Below are 23,147 nucleotides of genomic sequence, written 5' to 3'. Positions count from 1 at the left end.
AACACTGGTTGATATATTTTGATGTGTTTTTTTCCATTCTGAATTATTTTCATTTTAGAAATTAACATGTTCAGAGAGTGAATATTCACCAGCCTTCTGTAGAACCCAGATAGCTATAAGGTGGTGTGTGTTAGCAAGGTGGAGAATTCGGTTTTCATTACAACCCCTGCTTACTCTCATTTTTGACTGACTGGAGTAGAAGAAACAATTCAACCTCTAAAAGTCCTCTAGAAAAAGAAACAAATGTGAGAAATATGCTTAGAGCACAAAGACTGAATGGATTTTTTAATTTTTCTATAATTTTCTGACAAGACAATTAAAATTAAAGGCCTAGATTTAAAAGGGACATTATAATCACGTTTAATGAGAGCATGCTCTAGCAAAACATAACTATCAAAGTAACCACTGATCCCTTTATAAATGAATGAGTGCATTCTTGATAAACTACTCTTCATAATCAAATACTTTTATTTGATAGCATTTAAATCCCTTAAATGAAGTCAAAATTGATCTTCCCCATTAAGTCATGCTGTCTGATTTTTAATACAGATAGTTTTTTAATATACTAATTGCATATTAACCCTTTCAAAAATCCCCATGGTTTTGAATATCCCCCAACTCCTTTCTGTATGTCGGACTCACTATCAATGAAAAGCTGGTTGATTCCCTATAGAAAATGAGGTTATCAAAAATATAAAGAAAGTTAATTAAATTGTTTTTAGTATCTCTTCACTTAATTTTTTCTTAGTTGCATATATTATTTTACAACATTTAATGATCTTTGTGTATTTTTTGTGCACTTCAAATTCTTATAAACAATTGGAATCAGCTCGTCTGTCTCTGAAAAATCTCTTCTTTGAAGAAGGTAACAACTAACAAAGCTTTAGAAGCATTCTTTCCATATCATTATTTTCCAGAATAATGTAATGTTTCTTTTCAATGTATTAATTTTATCAATTTTTGACATTAGTAGTTTTAATAGGCACTTACTGGACCCCTACCCAGGCCATACTACTGGAACTAGGAGAATAAACAAAATATTGCCCTGGTCTTGGAGGAGCTAAGCAGCAATTAGACTTGTAAAGAGATATTAATGGAATTATCATTGAACTATGACAACTATACACAATTGTATAGATATGTGTACAATTTAGCCTAGCACAAGAACAGGTTAAGATAATGAAGTTTTTATTACCTTTATTTCATGTGATTATTCCTACAAAGTTTATTGTTGCTTTTAGCGCCCTATAAAAGACATTTACCCTTTCTTTTTCATTTTCCACTCCTGTCCCAGTCTTGGCTGTTTAATGAGATTCCAGACAGAATTTTAAAAATATTTAAGCATAAAACTGATAATATTTTAAGCATTACTTGTCTTCCTCAAACTGAAAATGAAATAAATGTTAAGAAAGACAAAACAAAGTAAAAATAATTTTAAAATATTTACATGTGCACAAACATTACACTGAATGAATTAGTGATAAAATGAATCATCCTAATTCTATTCCATCTATTTTAAAGAATAGTGACTGTTTTAACTTTGGTAAAAGTCATGTTATATTGCTATAATTGCTTCTCTTAGGATGCATGCTGCAAATTAAGTCTTCCAAGTCTGTTTATTTGTAGCATATCGAAGGAAGATTTTTATTACATTTTAAGTATATCTTTTCTTTCTTGTGTAATTTCACTTTGACGTTAAATCATTTTGATTGGTGGTATGTATTAATGTCCAGATGTCAAAATGTGACCAGTCAAAACCTGAGTATTACAATACTAAAACCACACCCAGTAAAAGGTTTCTTATCCATTCTTGACAGAACAGTGCTGAGTATAGGGTATCTCTGATTGAAGTATGACTATATTATTTTTTCAGCATTACATTAACACAGAATTCAATTAAAAAAGACAGCAGTAATATATATCCTGGGCAAGGCAAAGCTTAATTTTATGAAATAAAACAGAATCATCACTAAGATGATCTCACACCTGTTCTAGCATTCCATATTTCAATGTACTTTACATTGAATGCCAAAGCTAATCTTTTATGTATAAATTTCCTAATGTATATATCTTTCTTACCAATAATTGAAATTGTAATCTGGTCAAAGTGACTTTTTATTTGTTGGTAAAATTGATTATTTAATTTCTTTCACATAAAGATAGTGATAAGTTAGATTATTAAGAGAAGGAGTAAGCTTTGGGAAAAGTTATGGTTTTAGATATATGAAGTCACATATTTTGAATGAAAATAACCAAGAGAAATCAGATTTAAAAAATTTTTAAATGAAACTTATTTATTACACTAGGCTCATTAAGATTAACAGGCATTTTATCAGATACTTATAACACTTCAATGATGTAGCCTTATCACTGACTCGTATACTCTAAGTGAAACACCAAGTGAAAATATTATCTCATTTTTCTTTTTTTTTGTTCTGTTTTTGGGCCACACGTAACTGTGCTCAGTCCTTATTGCTGGCTCTCTGCTCAAGGATCAATCCTGGTGGGCTCAGAGCACCATATGCAATGCCACAGATTAAAATTGGAGCACCTTACCCTCTGTACTATCTCTATGCCCCGTTATCTCACTTTTTAAAAATATCTGGTGAGGAAGCAAAGAGATGTGCAACAGGCAGGACACTTTTCCTGCATACAGCTGACCCAGGTTTCATCTTGACCATCCCATATGGCCTCTTGAGCACAACCATAAGTGACCCTTGAGCACAGCTGGATGAGGCACAAAAACAAAACAAAACAAAAATCGGGTGGTTTACTTTTCTGCCAAGTAAACATGAAGTTCTAACCAAAAACATCAGACTCTGTGAGGAGAACCTTCTGCTATTACATACCTTTTTGCTATTACATTCCTCCAATCCTGCTTCCAGGTATGATATTGCTCACCTCTCTTAAAGCTAAATTTTATCATAAGTCTTTATCTTTGCACACTATGTTGCTTTTCACTGAATGTCCTGTCATTCCCTTCTCTTCCGAGTCACTTTATTATGCATCAAAGTACAAACTGACCCTCTATTTACCATAAACATAACAAATAAATGTAAAACATTAAAGAACTATCATAGAAATTGATAATGTAATATGGAGACAATTGGAGTAAGTGGAACTATGATCTATTATTTTTAAATAACAGCACACAATAATAGCAATAAATTATCACAGAATTCAAAGAATATCATAGGGCTTTCAAAATTTTGCTTTCAACAGTAAACTCATTCTTTAGATTTCTTTCTTTCCACCTTCTTCTCTATTTTTTAGATTTTTAATGAGCTCTTTATTGAACCATATAGAGTATCTCACCTGCATGGCAGAGCCTGGCAAACTACCCGTGGTGTATTCGGTATGCCAAAAACAGTAGGAGACATTACTGGTGCCTGCTCAAGCAAATCGATGAGCAACGGGATGACAGTGATATAGTGATACAGTGATTTCAATTTTCAAAATAAAACTCAACCAGTCATAAAAATATCTGACACTGTCTGATATTTTCTTGTTCTTTATATACTTCAAAAAATATAATGCTAATTTCTAAAAATTATTTGAGGTCCAAATAATCACTCCAGAGTTTATATGCTAGAAACTATTTATGATACTATCACCACCACAGAATAGTCTAGGCCTCTTTGCAAACTTGATTGTTAAGCAGTTTATTTCCATTTCCAATAAATCAAATGCATATTTGATGTTGTTGGTATAGATTTATATAAAAATGGTGATTTGTTGATAAGTTTTAATCTCATAATTGAGATCAAAATCATTTTACTTGAAAATGTTAGACACTAACACAGAGTTAAACGTCTGATAAATGGCATTCTCCTCTGGTTCTTTCTCCATCAATTTTATCCATTATAACAAGTGAGACTTAGAGATGTTAGTGGTGCCTGCTTGAGCAAATCGATGAGCAACGGGAGTATCAGTAAAGTCACCAAAATGTAGAATAATAAGCCTAAACACTTTGATTAACACCAAAGCTAAACATTTAAGTTAACTCCTTCTCATAAATGTCTCATAATGTCAAAGAAAAAGGCTTTATTCTCTCATCATACTTTAAATATGTTTAAAAATCAAACGAGGTGACACCACTCAGTGTAAAGCACTTGTATTGAATATTTGAGATCTGGATTCAATTCTCAGTCTCCGAGGAGGAAAAGAAATCAAAACTGGTTCCTGTCTAAAGTGATCATTTCCAACTATTATTGTCATACTGGTTCCTTCTCTATCCTTACTGCCCTTCACCCCCAAACACTTGTGACAAGGTTCCATCCATTGACCAATCCTCCAGTACCCTATTTTCCCTGGCCTTGGATATTAGTTTTGTACTATTATTTTTATATCCCATAAATGAATACAGTCATTTTATATCTGTCCCTCCCCTTCTGACTCACTTTGGATAGGAACTGAATGCTGAGAGTAAGCAAAGGGATATAACCTTTCAGTGTCTGTAATGTAAATCATAATGCCCCAAAGGAAAGAAAGACAAAGAGAGAGAGAGACAGAGACAGAGAGACAGAGAGAGACCGAGAGACAGAGAGAGAAACAGAGAAGAAAAGAAAAAAAGTGACTGCCATAGAGGTGGTGTGGTGGGGCTGGGGGAAGAAAACTGGGGGAAATGTACATTGGTGAATAGATGGGCATTGGAACATTATATGACTGAAACCCAATTATGAGGAAGAAAAATATCCTCAAAAAATACCTGAACATGAATAGAAACTATCTTCTGTTGGTCTTGTTCTTGTCTTTTGGCTCACAACCAGTGGTACTCAGGGGTTACTCCTGACTCTGTGCTTAGGGGTCAGTCCTAGCAGGCTCAGAGAACAATATATGATGCCAGGGATCAAATCAGAGTCAGTTGCATGTAAGGCAAAATGCCCAACCCACTGTGCTCTCTTCAGCCCCCAGAAAAGAAAATGTCAATAATGAAAAGGCATTTTACTAAATGAGAAACAAATAATTGCACTTTATACATCAGACAAAGGGCTTATATTCAAGGTATAGAGATTCAGAAAACAAGAAGAAAACAAATCACATTCAAAAGTAGGGAGAGGGGCTGATGGACACATTAAGCTGATGGATAAAGTAGACATACAAATGACCAACAAACATACAAAAAATTCATTATCACTTATCAACAAGGAAATTAAAAGTAAATTGCAATGTGATATCATCTGTGAGAATAGCTATATAAAAAAGTCCAAAAACAACTGCTCGTGGGAATGTGAAGGGGAAAAGCAACCTCATGCACTGTCAGTGAGAATATCAATTGATCAAACCTCCCTGGAAAATTCTTACAATGTCCACTTTTAGGAATCTTTAGATCAATCCAAAGAATTAAACATTAATTTAAGAAATGCATGCATACTTAAGTTCTATGCAGGTATTAAAAGAGTAAAGATTCAGGAAGAACCTAAGGGCCAAATAACAGATCAGTGGATAAAGAAAATGTGACATATGTGCAGAATGGACTGCTATTCAGAAACAAGAACAAAACTTTGCCTTTTGCAATAATGTTGATGGAACTAGAGGGTGTTATACTAAACAAGGTAAATGAAAAGAAGACATATAATACTAAATAATCTCACTTATGTTTTGCTTTGGAAATCAAAACAAGGGAACTGAAAACATCAAATGAAAACAAACCCATGGACTATAACTCTTGCTACCAGAGGGAGATGAGATGGGTGGGGGTTGGGGGATAAGGGGAATTAGGAGCTAATGAACAGTAGTGAAAGGATATTGGTACTTTGGCTGTGGATGTCTTATGGCAATGAGAATTTAGAGGAAGTAAGAGATTAATTTCCATGATGCAAAGTCAGCCTTACAAATAAAAGCCCTGTTAATTAAAAAATATAATATATAAAAAATTTTAAAAAGCAATATCTTATTGAGGAAGAGTCTTATCACTACATGATAAAATAACATTTGCTTTATCATTAACATTTGGAATTGCTGGTACAAGGTGATACTTAAACTATGTTTAATTTAATATTTTTAGAAGTAATTATATGAAACATGGTAAATCAAAAAAGCACAAGGAAAATAAAATTTCCCCATTACATTTTTATATATATGTATTCCATTTTCATAGAATTTGAATTCCTAAAATATTAGTTCTGCTGCCACCACACAATATTATATAATAATCACTTCTAATACTATAAAATACTTATTTAAAAACATAATGTAAATAGTTAACTATTGAAGACTTCATCCTGCAGTATCATCGCTTTAAAATAAGGAAGGAGCAATATAGTATCTATTTTCAATAGTAATTTATAGGGAAAGACAATCAATCACCCTCCATTTATCTCAAACAACTGAATAGCTGCATTAATGACATTTTGATAGACACTGAAGCTACCAATGCCATTCTTCGAAAGCCCTTCTTCCTTTGTTGCAATTAAGTCATGCACTGCTAATCAATTTCTCACCAGCCCAATGGAATTTGTATCGTTAGTAAAAATCAGTGAAAAGAGTCAGGCAAGTTACATTTGCAGTTTTATAATCCTTCTTGGGAATGAAGAGCTCAAAGATTGCCAACAAATGGAATTCTCTACAGGAATTCAATTCTCATTCATTATATAGAAAGAAAAGAAAACCCATCTATCTTCTTTTCATCTATCTTCTTTTCTAAGTTAAACTAGGCAGTCATGCAGTTATGGGAGAGCAGTGAAGGCAAAGCAGCTGTTTGGATGCTAGCCTGTCAATATTTTGGGGAATGGGAGATATCAGAACCTCCAAGGAACACTTGTCAGCAGCGTAATGAAATAAAACCAAAGTAAAATAACTTCCATTACTTACAAGTGAAAGATCATATTTAGTAACAGAAGTGTGCTATAAGCAGTGAAATAGCATGGGTTAAAATTCGAGCACCTTATTTTGGAGATTAATTTCTTGTGAAAAATTCCATACAAATTGTTGCTTAGGAGTTCTATTTCAAAATATAGAGAACAAAGTCTACCAACATTTTTATTAACTTGCTTGCTCAGTAAAGGGACTGGAGAGAAGATGATCCTTTGTAACATTTTAGTTTTTTAACTTAATACTGCTGATTTGGGGGAGAACTGACTTTCCAGATAAGCTTTGATGAAATTTCAAATTTCCATTACTCTTATCTTAATCTCATGTGTACGCATTTCCTGTACATATGTTTACTAAATAAAGCTACTTTTTCATAAGTAATAATAATTTCCAGGACGTTTAAATATTTTAAAATATATTTGATTGATTATCCAGAAAGATAGAAAAATATTAGAAATGATCTAGGCATAATATACACGTATAGCACTGTAGCACTGTCGTTCCATTGTTCATCAATTTGCTTGAGCAGGTACCAGTAATGTCTCCATTGTGAGACTTGTTACTGTTTTTGGCACATTGAAAACACCATGGGTAGCTTGCCAGGCTCTGCCGTTCGGGCAGGATACTCTCGGTAGCTTTCTGGGCTCTCAGAGAGGGATGGAGGAATTGAACCCAGGTTGGCCATGTGCAAGGCAAATGCCCTATCCATTGTGCTATAATTTTACTATGTAAAATTATGTAAAATTATTGCACCACTACCATACCAGTGTCCATGACCCTCCACCACTGTCCTGTCAGCTTGTCTCTCTAGTCTGATTTTTATTCCCCTCACTTATTATCCCTCTACTCCTAATAATCCAAAACCAAGTGCTTTAAGAAAACTTAACACACCTTCTCCAGATGGAACCCTGGCGACACTGAGCAGCAACTAACACGGCTCCAGGATTCGGGACTGGGACAGATCCGACCCGCGGAGACCACTGGAGTGGGGCGGCGCCAGCCCAAAACTCCGAGTGGTCCCGGCCGCCGGAAGTCACGCCCTCGACCCACCCTCGGCGCCATCTTGATGCCACAATCCACAGAGAAGCGGCAGGCATTCTGGTGAGCAATGCGGCCCGGACAATGCTCCGGACCCGAATCGGGGCCAGCAACACTGGGGGGCCGGAGGGAGGAGGTGCCGCCTGCACACCTTCTCCAGATGGAACCCTGGCGACACTGAGCAGCAACTAACACGGCTCCAGGATTCGGGACTGGGACAGATGCGAGCCGCGCGGCCGCCTGAAAACATACAATCTTTGAATGGAAAACTAATTATCAAATGCCTCCTTATTAGGGTTATCTTGTTTGGGGATATAACTCCCACAACAATAGTGAGTTTTGTGTTGAAATATGGAACGTAATCAAGGTGAAGAGAAAATAAAGTGAGGTTCATCAGTTATACAGTTGGGGTGGGGGCGGGGGGGTATACCGGGGATTTTGGTGGTGGAATATGGGCACTGGTGAAGGGATGGTGTTTGAATACGGTATAACTGAGACATAAACCTGAGAACTCTGTAACTTTCCACATGGTAATACAATTTAAAAAAAAAAAACAACGAAAACTTAACAAACATTTTATTTCAATATAACTTTTTATTCTTCAGTAATATGTTATATTTGTATATTAAAAGTTGTTAAATCACACATTCAAAAATTTTTGAGAAAAAATATGGATGAAGATTAATAATTAGCTCAGTGGTAGTCATTTTACTCTCTATATAAAGTATCACATGCTATATCTTAAATATAGTTATTATTAAAAACCAAAAACAACCAAAAAAAACAATTTACTATAAGTAATCAGGTATTCGCTAAAGAAAAAAATAGAAATTGGAACTGCCACTCCATAATTAACTTGTTTAAAAAACTGTGGTTTTAAAAAACACTTGTATTATAGATAGGTATCTAAAGTTCCTATGACTAACATTAGCTGACTTTCAATTATTTTATATTATTTTATATATTTACATATAAATATGTAAATACCAATTGTAGAAAATAAAGGTAGTCAAAAGAAATCAGAGTAGTAAATGAACCAAAGGACATAGATTGATTATATTTATTTTCCATCTAATTTCAAAATGAATTTCAGGTATTTTTGTCTGTATATATCTTCAACATACAGTTTTGTGTGTATGCAGAGAAAAAATTCAAGTACATCTGAAATAGCAGCTATAAAGAGAGGTTGCCTTAAAATTTCTTTTTTTTTTCTTTTTGGGTCACACCTGGCGATGCACAGGGGTTACTCCTGGCTCTGCACTCAGGAATTACTCCTGGCAGTGCTCAGGGGACCATATGGGATCCAGGGAATCGAACCTGGGTTGGCCGCATGCAAGGCAAACACCCTACCCGCTGTGCTATTATTGCCCCGGTTGCCTTAAAATTTCTGGGAAATTATTTGGTGGAAGTAAAATTAAATTATGCAAAATAAAATGCCAGCATTTTGTAATTCAACAATTGAGATCACGTATATCTCTCTCTCTCTCCTTCGCCTTCTCTCTCAACATGCACACGCACACACACACACACACACACACACACACACAATGAGTATAAAGGTAAAGTCAGAAGACTTTCATAAAGCTCTTCCACACTCACTCTCCCAGTTTTGCTGACATTTATCAGACTAGACTCTGGCCAATATTTTCTTATAGAACAAAGACTTTATGCTTTTATTAAAAGCATAAAAAAGGTAAAACAGCATAGCCAGGTTAAACTGAACTTTCTGCTAAATTAAACTCTATAGTATTAGTAAAGTCTCAGGAATTTAGCTCTCCAGAACCAGTGGAATAGGCAAAAGGAAATGGTTATATGAATATTTATATACAGAAGCATACTTCCCAGAGTGTTTTATGATAGTAATTCATGCATAATTAAAATACAAGTGAAACAGGTCCCAAAGAAATATAGAGTTGGATTTTAAAAATTCAATACCAGCTAATTCCTAGGAAGTAGTAAAACAAATTGCACCAAGTCTACAAAAGCCTACCTTGTGAGCTCGGAGGCCTGATAAGACCTCGCCTGGAGCCAACAGACCCAGAGAAGCCTGGACCCCACTCCCCCAATCCTTTTTCACCATCACTACCACCTCCAAGAGAGCTCCAGCAGGTCCAAAGGCCGAAAAATGGGATTTCAAAGAGGACCATAAACCACATACAATTTACAGCCTTGGCAACCATCCTAGCCATAGATTTTTACCTAGTGAGAAGATCCACATGGGGCAAGCGGAAAAACCCTATAAAAGTCACCTGAAACAGGAAGAGCATATCTCTGTCTATCTGTCTGTCTGTCTGTCTGTCTGTCTGTCTGTCTGTCTCTCTGTCCCCCTATCCCCCCCCCGCATTTTTTCATTTTCTCTTCCTTCCTCTCCCTGGGTAAGACCTTGACTGGCTTTCCTTTCTTGCAAAGGGCAATTCCTCACTTCAGCCTGAGTCCACGGCTCCCCAAGAAATTGGGTGGTGGGGATTAACTCCTGTGTTTAGAGTCCAGTGAATATCAGATGTGGCTTGATGGCCACCTAGTGGGGCTGGCAGGGCTCTGGCCTGTGCTGTGCAGGGGCTCAGAGCCTCCTTCTTTCAGTCTGAGCCTTCCCATTGGATCCCCAGAAGAAGAGGTTGGTCGGGAGAAAGTGACCACTCTGCCTCAAAATACACCACCTGTGGGGACCCACCAACTTCAGATTGACTGATCCCTTGAATTGGGTCTTTGAAGTCACTTCAGAAACAACATATAGACTAAATGAACATATAAAATGTAACATGTATAAATATATTAAATCTCAAGGAAATGAAAAGATATGCTTTAGATTGCAAGATATTTGTTATACATATAGCCTGCAAAGTAGTTATAACTAAAGAACATGAAAAACTTCTAAATCAATAGAAAAAAAGGCAAGGAATCCAGTTACAAAAAGGTATAGGACTTGACAACTTATAAAAGAGACGACCAGCTTGTTATTAATAGATGTCCCAAAACATTAAGTATGAGAAAAAAAACATGAATTAAACTACAATTGATACAACGACTTAGACACTACAATGCCAAGACCTAAAAGGCAATAATAATATATCTAATTGTGACTATAGAAACTTTCACATATTATAATGGGAATAGAAATTATAAACTAATGTTAATTGGTACAAACACATTAAATAAGAATATTCAACAGCTTCAAGTAAAACTAAACTCTCACCAGTCTTACTGTACCTGATCTATTTTATTTCTCTAAGTGTGTGTGTTTGTATGTGTATCTATGTAGAAGAAAATTATTATTATAAAAATAATTAAGTACGAATTATATGGTGGATTGGAGAGGAGAAAGAAGGGGTTTCAGGTAATTTAGTAAAGGCAGTCACTTTAAATCTCATCAAATGAGGGATGGGTAGTCAGACAGATAATTAAGATGGCTAAGGTATGGGAAAAATGAACACTTAAAAGGGGAAAATACAAGGCAGTAACTTCCTCTTGAACCTTACAGGTGACACAAAAGACATCTTCTCTTTGACTCTAGTTGCACACCCAGACAAACCTCAGTGCTCGGATGGAAAGCAGCTTGTGGAGAGAGAACAAAGAAAAGACAAAAGGACTTTTAGAGCTGTAAGCAGCAGCAAAGTGAGGGAGATAATAAAATGTTAGCAGCAAGAGATCAGCTGGAATTCAATGGTCAAAACCAGCAAGTGATCAATGTGAACCTAGATTTAGGACACAGGCAAACCAAAACTACTTTCTGTATACTGTTAAATAAATATGATTTCACACATAGCCAGAGTCATGTGTAATAATTTTGCATGCAAAAATTCAAGGATCTACTCAGGAGCTAGCCAGATTTACAGTGACACTAGTATATATTAAAACGTGGATGAAATTCAAAAGCATGTTACGTGAAAGAACCATTCACAAGAGATCACCCACATATTATATGATTTCATGTAGGTTAAATGTCCAGAATAAGAAAATCCATAGAGACATAAGATTAGTCATTGGTCAAGGCTGTAGGGAGAGGGTAAGAAAAATTAACAGCAAATAGAGGGAACAGAGTTTCCATAATGAGGTAATGAAAATGCTCTGCAGAGTGTTGGTAATTGCAAAATCTTATACAAGTGCATTCACAAGATTTGAATATGTGCAAATTTAATGTACATTTTGATGCTGATATATAAATATATATTTTATATATCACTGTCAGACTTCTTCATCAAAACCCTGATTTGAGGCTCTTCCTGTTTCTGAAACGAGCCGATATCATTGGGCCACATTCGCACATGACAGGGACAAATGGAGACAGTACTGGCGCCTGCTTGAGCAAATCGAAGATCGATGGGATGACAAGTGATACGAGTGATATCACTATATCTCTGTATCACTGTCATCTCGTTTGTCCTTGTCGAGTGCTAGTGTAGCCCGATGGTGTATTGGGGCCTCTTTCAGGATCAGGGGAATGAGGACTGTCGTTGTTAATGTTTTTGGCATATTGAATACGCCACAGGTAGCTTGCCAGGTTCTGCCGCGCAGGCAAGATACTCTCGGTAGCTTGCCAGGCTCTCCAAGAGGGACGGAGGCTTTTGCGGAGGCCTCTAATCGCCTTTACAAATATATCTTCTGTATTATATATATATGTATATATACATATATATATATATATATATATATATATATATTTGAAGACTGGTTGTTGGTTGTTTGGGGAGGGTAGGAGAAAGAAATTGCCCAAATAAGGTATATGGAGAGTTTCTATCATATTCTCCATATACCTTATTTGATAAAATGACAAAAGTGTTTATCTTGATCTAGGCAGCAATTACATGGTATACTCATAGGCAAAAGTTACTGATCAGTTTGCCTATTATTTGTACTTTTCATATGTGTACTTTTCCAATATAAAACATTACATGCAAAAAAAATTTCCTATCTCTATTCCCTAACCACTGAAAATATTTGCATTCAGCAAATTTCATCAAATTATGTGGCACTATCTTTGTATTGAATTAAATTTGGCCACCAAGGTGAATTTTGCAGCCATAAAAAGGAAAATTGTCTATTTTTTCTTTCCTGTGGAGTGTTGAAACTGCTGAGCTCATCCATTCACATTCCATCTCCTTTCTAAAACCATCCTAAATAGGCCAAGTGTAACAATTATGAACCAGGCTTGAAGTCTGTCAAACAACATATATTAAGGATAACTTATTATCTCCCTATTTGCATTTTTTATACCACCAATGTTTCTTACCTTAGGATCTTAAAGTACAAATTAATTTTCCCCCAGGAACTTTCTTCTACTTATTACAAAACAAATGCTTTGTCTCTTCTCTCACTTCAGACGTAAGTTTTTCCTCATTTAAAATGATCCACCAGTAAAATCTACAATGAATACTTTGTATTGGGGATGGGAAAGATTTGGGAAACTACTAAGCAGAATTTTGTTAACTTTTTCCTCCTAGTAACCCTCAACTTAAAATTCTGAACAATACTTTATTCTATCTATGGAGTAGTAGGATTTAATTTAGCAAATATAGAATAGAACAGCACAGGAAATAAGACTACTTGATTTTATTCAATAATCAGCACTAGTATAGAGTCTATTATGTGTGGAATGTCTAATATATGTGGCATTTATCTATTATATATGGAACAGTGAGGTGATGCTAAAAAGATCTTTTCAGTTTTCCTGTCTCACCAGGAATACAAGACACATGTATTAACTGGACAAAGTGCCAGGGAAAGGCTTATGTGCTGCAACAGAAAGGCAGAATGGGGAAAATAATAGGCGACAGTTGGGAGTCTAAATAAGGAATGGTTTGGGGGGAAATAATGTGATCTAAACACAGGTGAAATAAGAGCTTGAGACTTCTCAATTTATCAGTCCCCTGAGTATGAAATCTTCAATTTCACTATAAGCTGCTATTATGGGCAGGGAGATGGAAGACCCTGGTCAAGTATATTGGAGAAAACATTGTTTGAAACTTAAAACAGCCTGAAGGCAGGAAAATCTTTGAGAAAAAGGTCCATATCTAGAATGTAGAGAACATTGAGATGCAGAATTCTACACTGGTGTTTGGTTCCCAAGGAGGAGACTCAACCTGACGCCCAGGGAAAAAGGCCCTCACTGCCTGTGGAACAAAGGATCTTTAAAGAATATTAAAAAAAATTAACAGATTCAAGCTCTCCCTCTTGGCAACCTTTGCAAGAACTGGAGTAAAGAGATAGGACTGTTTGGAGAACTATGTAAAGTAACTCGACAGAGAAAAAGATGCCTCTTGGTCCTGTTTAGCATCTGCTTAAAGTGTTAGATTTTCTTACTTTAGAGGGCATTTCCCTGTCCTAGGGAAATGACTCGTATGTAACTGCTTGGGATATGTACTTTGTGCCTTTTTTCCACTCTGGAGAAACCTTCATTCTGTCTTGAGCACATTTCTAAATCTACCTCTCTCCTTCCCTCTCTTTGCTTTCTGAATACACTTGATTTACTTCACTATTTATCTCCTTCTGACATTCTTCTCTGTGAGGAAATGTGATGGGCCTGGAAATCCTAGATTTAGGACTAAACTTCCTTTTCTTGAAAAGAGTAATTCTCTCTAGCCTGCGTTCCGTGCTTCCAGAGAAAGCAGATGGGGGATCATCTCCCAGAGAGGAACCCAGGAGCAGTTTGATGACTATCTCCTGGGGCGATTGGCCATCAAGCCTGCACCTTACATGAACATAGCTGACTCTCAACCATTCTAGATTTCCCAGGCCTTTTACTGAGAGACTAAGGTGGAAGAAGGGAGCAGTAGACTCCCTTCTTGAGACTAGACCTCCTGCTTCTCACTTCACATAAGCCATCAAAGGAATTTTACACCCTCACTACTAGGAGTCATCTATTCTACAGCAGATACAACTTTTCTTAAATAGTGCACAACATGGATTACTATCATAAAATATAGTACAGAGACAGGCAGGTTGATAGGAAGAAAACCCTCCCCCTTCTCCCATGGTTTGGGAAGTAATAAAGACAATAGTCCCAAGGTTGTAAAAAAATACCTATCTTGTGAGCATAAGAATTAAAGCCTGGTTAAACCTTTACCATCCTCATTCCCCTGACCCTGAAAGAGCCCCCAATACACCATCAGGCTACACTAGCATGCGACAGAGACAAATGGAGATGTTACTGGTGCCCGCTCAAGCAAATCAATGAACAACGGGATGACACTAATAACAGTGATACAGTGAAGACCTTTACCTGGCCAGTACAGAACCAGAGAAGGCTAGACCACCTCCAAAAGTAGCTTCAGCAGGAACAAAGTTCAGGAAAGGAATATCACAGAAGACCATCCATCAACTGCTCCAAACTCTACCCACTTGGTTACCAACCTAGCAATGAACTCTAATTTAAGTACAAAGTCTCACATGGGCCATCTTGGGAGAAACCATAAAACAGCCGCTTGAGCAAAGGATGCACACAGACATGCTGCCTGAGCACATGTGTTGCCACTGAGCACATGTGGTACACTAACGCATGTGTCACTTGCCTTTCCCCCTCTTGAGATGTGCAATTTCATACCTTTATACTGTAGTACTGGGACGTGAACTGGGTTTTCTTGCCTTTTTGGGGAAGTCCTCATTCTCTCTTAAGCCTGCTACTCTCTCTAACTAAACCGGTAGTCCCCCAAAATACTGCACCCCTCCCAATAATCAACAACAGCAACAAAGTACAATTCATATAAGAATTAATTGATAAACTGAGTCACATAGAAAGGAAACCTATAAGACCAAAGTGAATAGTCCAAAATTGGAAGCCTGCATCAAGGGCTGGGGGAGAGGGTAGTTGGGATAGAGAAGGGACCATTATGATAAAGATGATTGGAAAGGATCATTCTGGATTGGTAAACATGCTGGCCTCTCAGTATCTCTTTGCAAACCGTAACGCCCAAAAGGAGATAGATAGATAGATAGATAGATAGATAGATAGATAGATAGATAGATAGATAGATAGAGAGAGAGAGAGAGAGATAGAGAGACTGAGAGTGAGACTGAGAGACTGAGAGAGAGAGGGAGAGAGAGAGGGAGAGAGAGAGAGAGAGAGAGAGAGAGAGAGAGAGAGAGAGAGAGAGAGAGAAGATGCCTGCCTTAGAGGCAAGCTGGGGGTGGCAGGGTGGCAGGAGGTATATGGGGGAATATTGGTGGTGGGAATGTACATTAGTGGAGGGATGGGTGTTAGAACATTGTATAACTGAAATCCAATCACAAAAACTTTGTAACTGTATCTCATGGTGACTCAGTAATGATCACTGTATCACTGTCATCCTGTTGTTCATTGATTTGCTCAAGTGGGCGCCAGTAACATCTCCATTTGTCCCTGTCACGTGCTAATGTAGCCCAATGGCATATCGGGGGCTCTTTCAAGATCAGAGGAATGGGGACCATCATTGTTACTGTTTTTGGCATATTGAGTACGCCACGGGTAGCTTTCCTTCAATAATAATAATAACAATAATTAAAGAAAAACCTTAAAAAATTGTGAAGAGAATGAAAGGATTAACTATAGATGGGAAAATACTTGTAAGTCACATATACAACAAGGACAGATAAATAAAATATATAAGATCTTTCAAAACATAACTAAAAAAATCTAATTGCAACAGGGAATAATTTATGAAAAGATGTTCCACTGAAGAAAATACATAATGTTTTATAAAACATGATAATATGTTCAACAAACAGTATTGTATTCATGTTATTTTAACTACAATAAAAAGTTTCAATTTCATTAAAATAACAATGATGGGTCTCATTGCCCTGACCCTGAAAGATCCTCCAATGCACAACCATTGGAAAGGATAAGTAAAGAGAGGCTTCTAAAATCTCAGGGCTAGGACGAATGGAGACATTACTGAGACCGCTCGAGAAATTCGACAATCAACGGGATGGTGATGATGATGAAGATTCATTAAAACATGTGTAACACTATTATCATTGGGAAAATGCAAAATAAATGCTATGGATTTATTTGCATATAATACTTTTTATTTTTCATCACGAATCACAAAATACCCATTAATCATCGTTTTCTCGAGCGGGATCAGTAATCTCTCCATTCGTCCTTTCCCTGAGATTTTAGAAGTCTCTCTCCGCTTGGCCCTCTCAACAATGTCACACTGGAGACTCTTTCAGGGTCAGGGGAATGAGATCCAGCTTGTTACTGGCATATGAATTCACCATGGGAAGCTTGCAAGGCTGTCCCATGAGGGCAGGACACTCTCAGAAGCTTGCCAGTTTCTCCCAGACAGAGAAGTAGGCTACAAGATATCGCTTCTGGGAGCTCGCTTTTAAATCTCTGGATGTTAGCAGTTGATAGGATTACAGAGACCTGGGTTCCTCTGCTGGTATCTTCATGCATGAGGCCTGTCTGAACGTGTGGAGAGGGGCCTCGAGCATGGCTGTAGCTAGGTTCCAGTGGTTTTCGGCTGCCGGGAGCTCTGCTCAGGGCAGGGAGGGAAGCTGGAGCCCATCCCCTCCAAGGCGCCCCCGGGAAGACAGCCAGGCATGTAGGCAACAGACTATAAAATACTTTATATTTTTATATGTAATGCTTCTCACCTCAGTTTTTAAATAAGATACTTGTAACTCAAATGATTTAAGTATGCAAAAAAATTAAATTGCTGGTATTATATATACACATATAAAACTGAATATCCACTGTAAGGAAAAATATAGCATTTTCTCACAAATTTAAATATGTACTTACCATCTGATTGTACTTGGACATTAATCCCATATAAGTGAAAATATATGCTCACACAAAGATCTGTATATGAATGTTTATAACCATTCTAATTGTAAGTCTTAAATAAAGGCAATATAAATTTCCTTCCAATAGTGAGTGACTGAGCCACCTGGATTTCATTGATTGCAAGACATATTATTCATCAATAAAAAGGTAAATTAGTTAGATGCAATAATTTGAATGGCCACATTGTAGGTAGGAAGACAGGAGGCCTTGTGATGTCAATTAGAAAAAGTCAGAATTTGGAACTTAAAGACACGAAAGCCTTTGTAATTCAAGAAACCTTTTGAGAAGTCTAGATGCCCACTGAAATAGAAAGGTTCAGGGCCTAGAGATTCAGCTAGATCACCTGGCAGGAGAGGCACAAATGCAAAAACAGAGACTATGCTAAAAATACCAGAGAAGGCCACACCATCACTTCCAAGCTTCTCTTGGAAACACCCTAGCAAAATTCTTTGGGTATAGACTGAGAAGTACATGTTAAAACTAATATTGTAGAGGAAAAGGCAAGCATTTCCCCACTCTGGAGGTCATCCACAACACTGCCTGAGTGTATAATTTATTTCTTTTATATCATGTTGTATTCTCCATCTTGGGGAATTATCTGAATCTTAGTTTCTCAATTTGGTGTGTGAACCCTATTCTCTCCACTCCAGAGAAGCCCATATTCTCTCTTGAACATGATAAGCTCTCTTTATCTCTCTTGTATTTATCTCCTTGTATTTCATAAATAAACATCTTTCACTATTTTTCACCTTCTTGAAATATTTTCTTCAAGGGTAGAAAACAGATCTGAGAAAATTTGGTCAAAAGTTTACATACTCAAAAATATAGCATTCTTGAAATGACATCAAAGAACTACAGATTCTCGGGCACTTGGGTCTTTTCCAGATTCTGGCTAATTGTAAACAGTGCTGCAATGAACATACAAGTGCAGATGTCATTTCTACTATACTTTATTGCATCTTCAGAAAATATTCCCAAAAGTGGTATTGCTGGGTCAAATGGGAGCTCAATTTCTAATTTTTGGAGAAGTGTCCATACAGTTTTCCAAAAGGGTTGAACCAGTAGGTATTCCCACCAGCAGTGAAGGAGGGTCCCTTTTCTTTCCACATATTCAACAATACCAGTTAATTTTGTTCTTTTGGGTGTGGGCCAGTCTCTGTGGTGTGAGATGATATCTCATTGTTGTTTTGATATGCATCACCCTGATTAGTGATGAAAAGCATTTTTTATGTGCATTTTGGCTATTCGGATTCTTCTTTGAGAAAGTTTCTGTTCATTTCATTGCCCCATTTTCTGATGGGGTTGAATGTTAAAGAAACATCTACACAATGGAATACTATGCAGCTGTTTAAAGTATGAAGTCATAAATTTGCATATAAGTGGATCCGCATGGAGAGTATCATTTTAAATGAAATGATTCAGAAAGAGATAGACAGTCATAGAAAGATTGCACTCATTTGTGGAATATAAAGTAACAGAATGCAAGACTTACACCCAAGAAGAGTAGACATGTGTACCAGGAGGATTGCTCCATAGCTTGGAAGCTGACCTCATATACTAGGGAAAAAGGCAGCTCAGATTGAGAAGGGACCACCAAGTAAAGGGTGCTGGGAGGGCCCGCTCGGGATGGGAGATGCAAGCTGAAAGTAGACTATAGACCGAACATGATAGCCACTCAATGCCTATATTGCAAACCACAACACCCAAAAAAGAGAGAGAACAAAAGGGAATGCCCTATCACAGAGGTGGGGTGGGTTGGGGGTGGTAGAAGGGATACTGGGATCATTGCTGGTAAGGAATGGAAACTGGTGGAGGGATGGGTACTTGATCATTGTATGACTAAAATGTAAGCACAAAAGTTTGTAAGTCTGTAACTGTACCTCACGGTGATTCATGTAAAAATAAAAATAAATAAATAAATAAATAAATAAATAAAAATAAAGAAGCTCTTTTAATGCTTCTTGCAAAAAAAAAAAACCTACAGATTAATAGCTGTGAAGTTTTAGAGTTTGTGTGTTCTCGCAGGATGACCAGAGAAGTGACTGTGAGATTGAAGGGTAGTGCAAATATTTTTAGGTAAATTATCTCCCATATCTTTACTGTAGATATTGTGATGTGAATGTATGGTGTGATCAATTTTGTGATATAGAACAAAATCAAACATGCACACACATATATACACTAGCACACACAGACATGCAAAAACTGAGCAAAGGGAAAGTCTAAATAAGGTTGATGATTTACATCAATATTAATATCTTTGTCTGTGGGAAACTGGGTGAAAGGTATATGGAATCTTGTTGTATTATTACTTTAGAACTGCACACAAATTAGAGCCCCTAGGTTGTCAGCTAATAACAAGAAGCTGCATTCAGTGCTATGAACACACTTTTATTAAATGTTTTATTAAATGATTTTTGTCAAGTCAAAAATCTTTGACAGATTCTCTCAGTAAGAGAACTGTCTTTATGCCCTGGATTTGCATGTATCAGTTTGGCATGAAGATCAGTTGATCTCCCCAGGGACAACAGTAATTTGTCCCTCTACTTCATAATCAACTGAATGCCAAATTTGTGACCGGAGACATTGGCCTATGGGACGAAGTCAAAAGCTTTAGCAAACAAAACAAAACAAAACAAAAATGATTTTCTTTGGGAAATTAACTTGTAATCTTGCAATTTATAACAGAGCTCTCTATAAAATTTCCCAGTTTCATTTTCTTAAATGTCCAGAACAGTTTAAACTTACATTGAACATTTTATACAAACAGTTTGCTTGGCCCTTGGAGATGTTTTACACCTGAACAAAATCCTTATACTATTATTTTCTTTTTAGTAAACTCTTTATATTAGGTTACAAATTTTATCTACTCTAACAAACTGAGAAAGCAATATCAAGGAAAAAGGGAATAAGGGAATAACTCTTTCCCTAAAGACATTTTTAAAGCACTCTAAACACTGTTTTATCCTTGTTTGCTATTTCAATTCCTCACTGATTCACTGATCATCCATAAATACCAGAAACATTGTATAAAAACATGGTACATAAATTAGACAAACAAACAATAACCACAGCTTTCCAAACTCTAGAGTACTTGGTATTATTTCTTAAAATATCATCGGATAAAACCCTGGTCCCTTTTTTGAAATACAATCTATCTTATAACTACCAATTATCAGTTAATTTTTATAATTATCAATTTTTAGCCACAGTTCCCAACACTTTCTCACTATACATTCAACATTACCTGTCTCACATGGAATCCTATTGTTTAAATTATGTGTCTGCCACTCTTTCTGAATATTTTGATATTCTTTCTGATGCTCAAGTTGATCCCTCATCTTATTCACTTGTGAGTGATAATAAACACAATAACTTTCCGTATTTAGCTTACTCCTCACATTTTCCTTCACTGCAAAATGACTAAATCTCAAAGGTAATCACATTTCTCTGATACAAAGTGTAGATTGTTATGCATCACACCATATTAGCACATTTAGAGTCTGATGCTTTAGATAATCCAGTCATTGTAAAATTAAATGCCCTTAAACATGCAACAGCCCATTTGTTGCATACTACCTAGGGAAGCATCAATTCATTAACTCTGTATGAACACACACCATTGGCCATTCCTAACATTTTCTCACTGCTCATTTCACTTTACCTTTCTTCACTTTTTAAATGTCTAACATAGCCCTCTATTCAAACTATGTGTTAATTTTTCTTCAACATAGTATACATGAAATGCCTTTTTCCATAGATAATGTAACACAATTTCATGATTTCCTTTATATAAAAATAATGAATATAAATGTCAAATACATAATTACAATTCCTAAATACGTACCTTATTTTCCTAACTTAAACATTATCACCTAGAGAAAATACCCCAGAATTGATTATATCAGGTTTCTGTTTGAGTTAATCAGGTCAATGATCCACAGTATGTAATGGGTTGAGTATGTTGTGCGTGTGTGGTGGGGGAAGTAAGGAGGAAGACATAGCTCAACAAAGTTTTTCTGAATTATATTTACTAGCTCAATTGCACTATTATCTTTTGTTATTTTCCTCAGATTTTGACAGACACCAACTGAATGCACATTGAGTTTTTATAACTGCGTTTTGGGCTTTTTTTTTTATGTTTACATACATTAATCCTCACTTTATTTCAGTTTCCACTACCTGACTTAAATTCTTGAATACAGTACTTGTATATTAGTGATGTTGGACAAAAGAGCATGGTCTTTGGAACAGAATGCTGGGAAACAGAACCTGCTGTTCTCTGATTCTGAGTCACATTCTTCCATGTGTACTATACCTACAAACCATGTACCTCCTGGTATAATCATTATAGTAATAACTGTTCAAAGACATGCTAAACAGCAAATCTTGTGATAAGTGCTGTATGATTCACCATCACTTTCCAAAGATCTGAAAAAGTTGTGTCTATAAGTGGGATCCTTATCAACATCCATTATTGAATACTAAAACAGGAAACACATGTTTAAAGCAAAAACCAATCTATGCATTAATAAATATCTAAATATTTATAAATTCTTGGCAAAAATTCCTGCCAGGTCTCAGTTCTTGGCATAAAGGGAGAAAATTTCATCTCCCTTTAAAAGATTTTTCCTGTTTTCCTCCAGTTATACAAATTATTTATTATAAAATTATACACCATTGTTAAATCAAACTACTTTTAAAAGAAATTTTAATGATAATGAAGTCTTACTGTTTTAAAAAATTGGGGGGTTGAGCTTTGGCTTTGTTTCCTTACCATATCATCCTTTCATATTGAGAATGACTGAAGAGGCAAATTTTTATTTGCATTCGAATTTATTGAAATACATGAATCATTTTAAAGATGCCACAGTAATGTGACCACTTATTTTACTATTTTCTAAACTCTCTGAAATCAAGTAATAATTATCATTAAAAAGGGACATTCTCTTCAGATATACTAGCAAGTTTAATTGTGCTATTAAACAAAAGGGCTCTTATTTGAAACATTTAGTGTGACTTGCTCTCTGGACTGGCTGTTTCTCTTTTAACAGTGACTAGTTGCCCTTAGGAAGTCTGCTCTCCATTAATTTCTCATTTATGGCCAGATAAAGTTTGATATAAAGGTCTCATTAATGAGCTATTAATTTAGGCTCTCTTCTGATTTTTTTTCTCAGTGCTAAAAGGAAACTACTATTTCTCACAAAATGTTCCCAAGTACACATTTCAATTTAAACAATACAAATCTTATGAAAGAATAAATATTCTAATATTGAATACATCTAATAGTTGATTATCTGAATGAGCTATGTTAACTAGACCAGTAAATTAGCTGACTAGAACTGAAATCTGCATAATACTGAACTAGCATGAACAATCATGCAGTCTGTTTAGCTACACTTCAGCTGTCTCCAGATTGTGCCTAGACTGTGGAATCTTTGATGTTCATTAGCTTTTGTACCTTTCACAAGCAAAAATTTACCAACATATACATTAGCTTTGCCAACATGTTCAGTTATTTCTTAAGAAT

The 23,147-nt window shown here is 36.1% G+C and overlaps 1 protein-coding gene across 1 annotated transcript in view; it reads right to left on the bottom strand.

Annotated features, from left to right (window-relative positions):
• Positions 1-23,147, bottom strand: part of KCNH5 (potassium voltage-gated channel subfamily H member 5) — a 349,253-nt gene that overhangs the window by 75,794 nt on the left and 250,312 nt on the right. The window lies entirely within an intron of this gene.

The sequence above is a fragment of the Sorex araneus genome, chromosome 3, assembly GCF_027595985.1.
Source record: "Sorex araneus isolate mSorAra2 chromosome 3, mSorAra2.pri, whole genome shotgun sequence".
Classification (NCBI taxonomy): Eukaryota; Metazoa; Chordata; class Mammalia; order Eulipotyphla; family Soricidae; genus Sorex; species Sorex araneus.
This window is presented reverse-complemented; position numbering and strand designations above follow the sequence as displayed.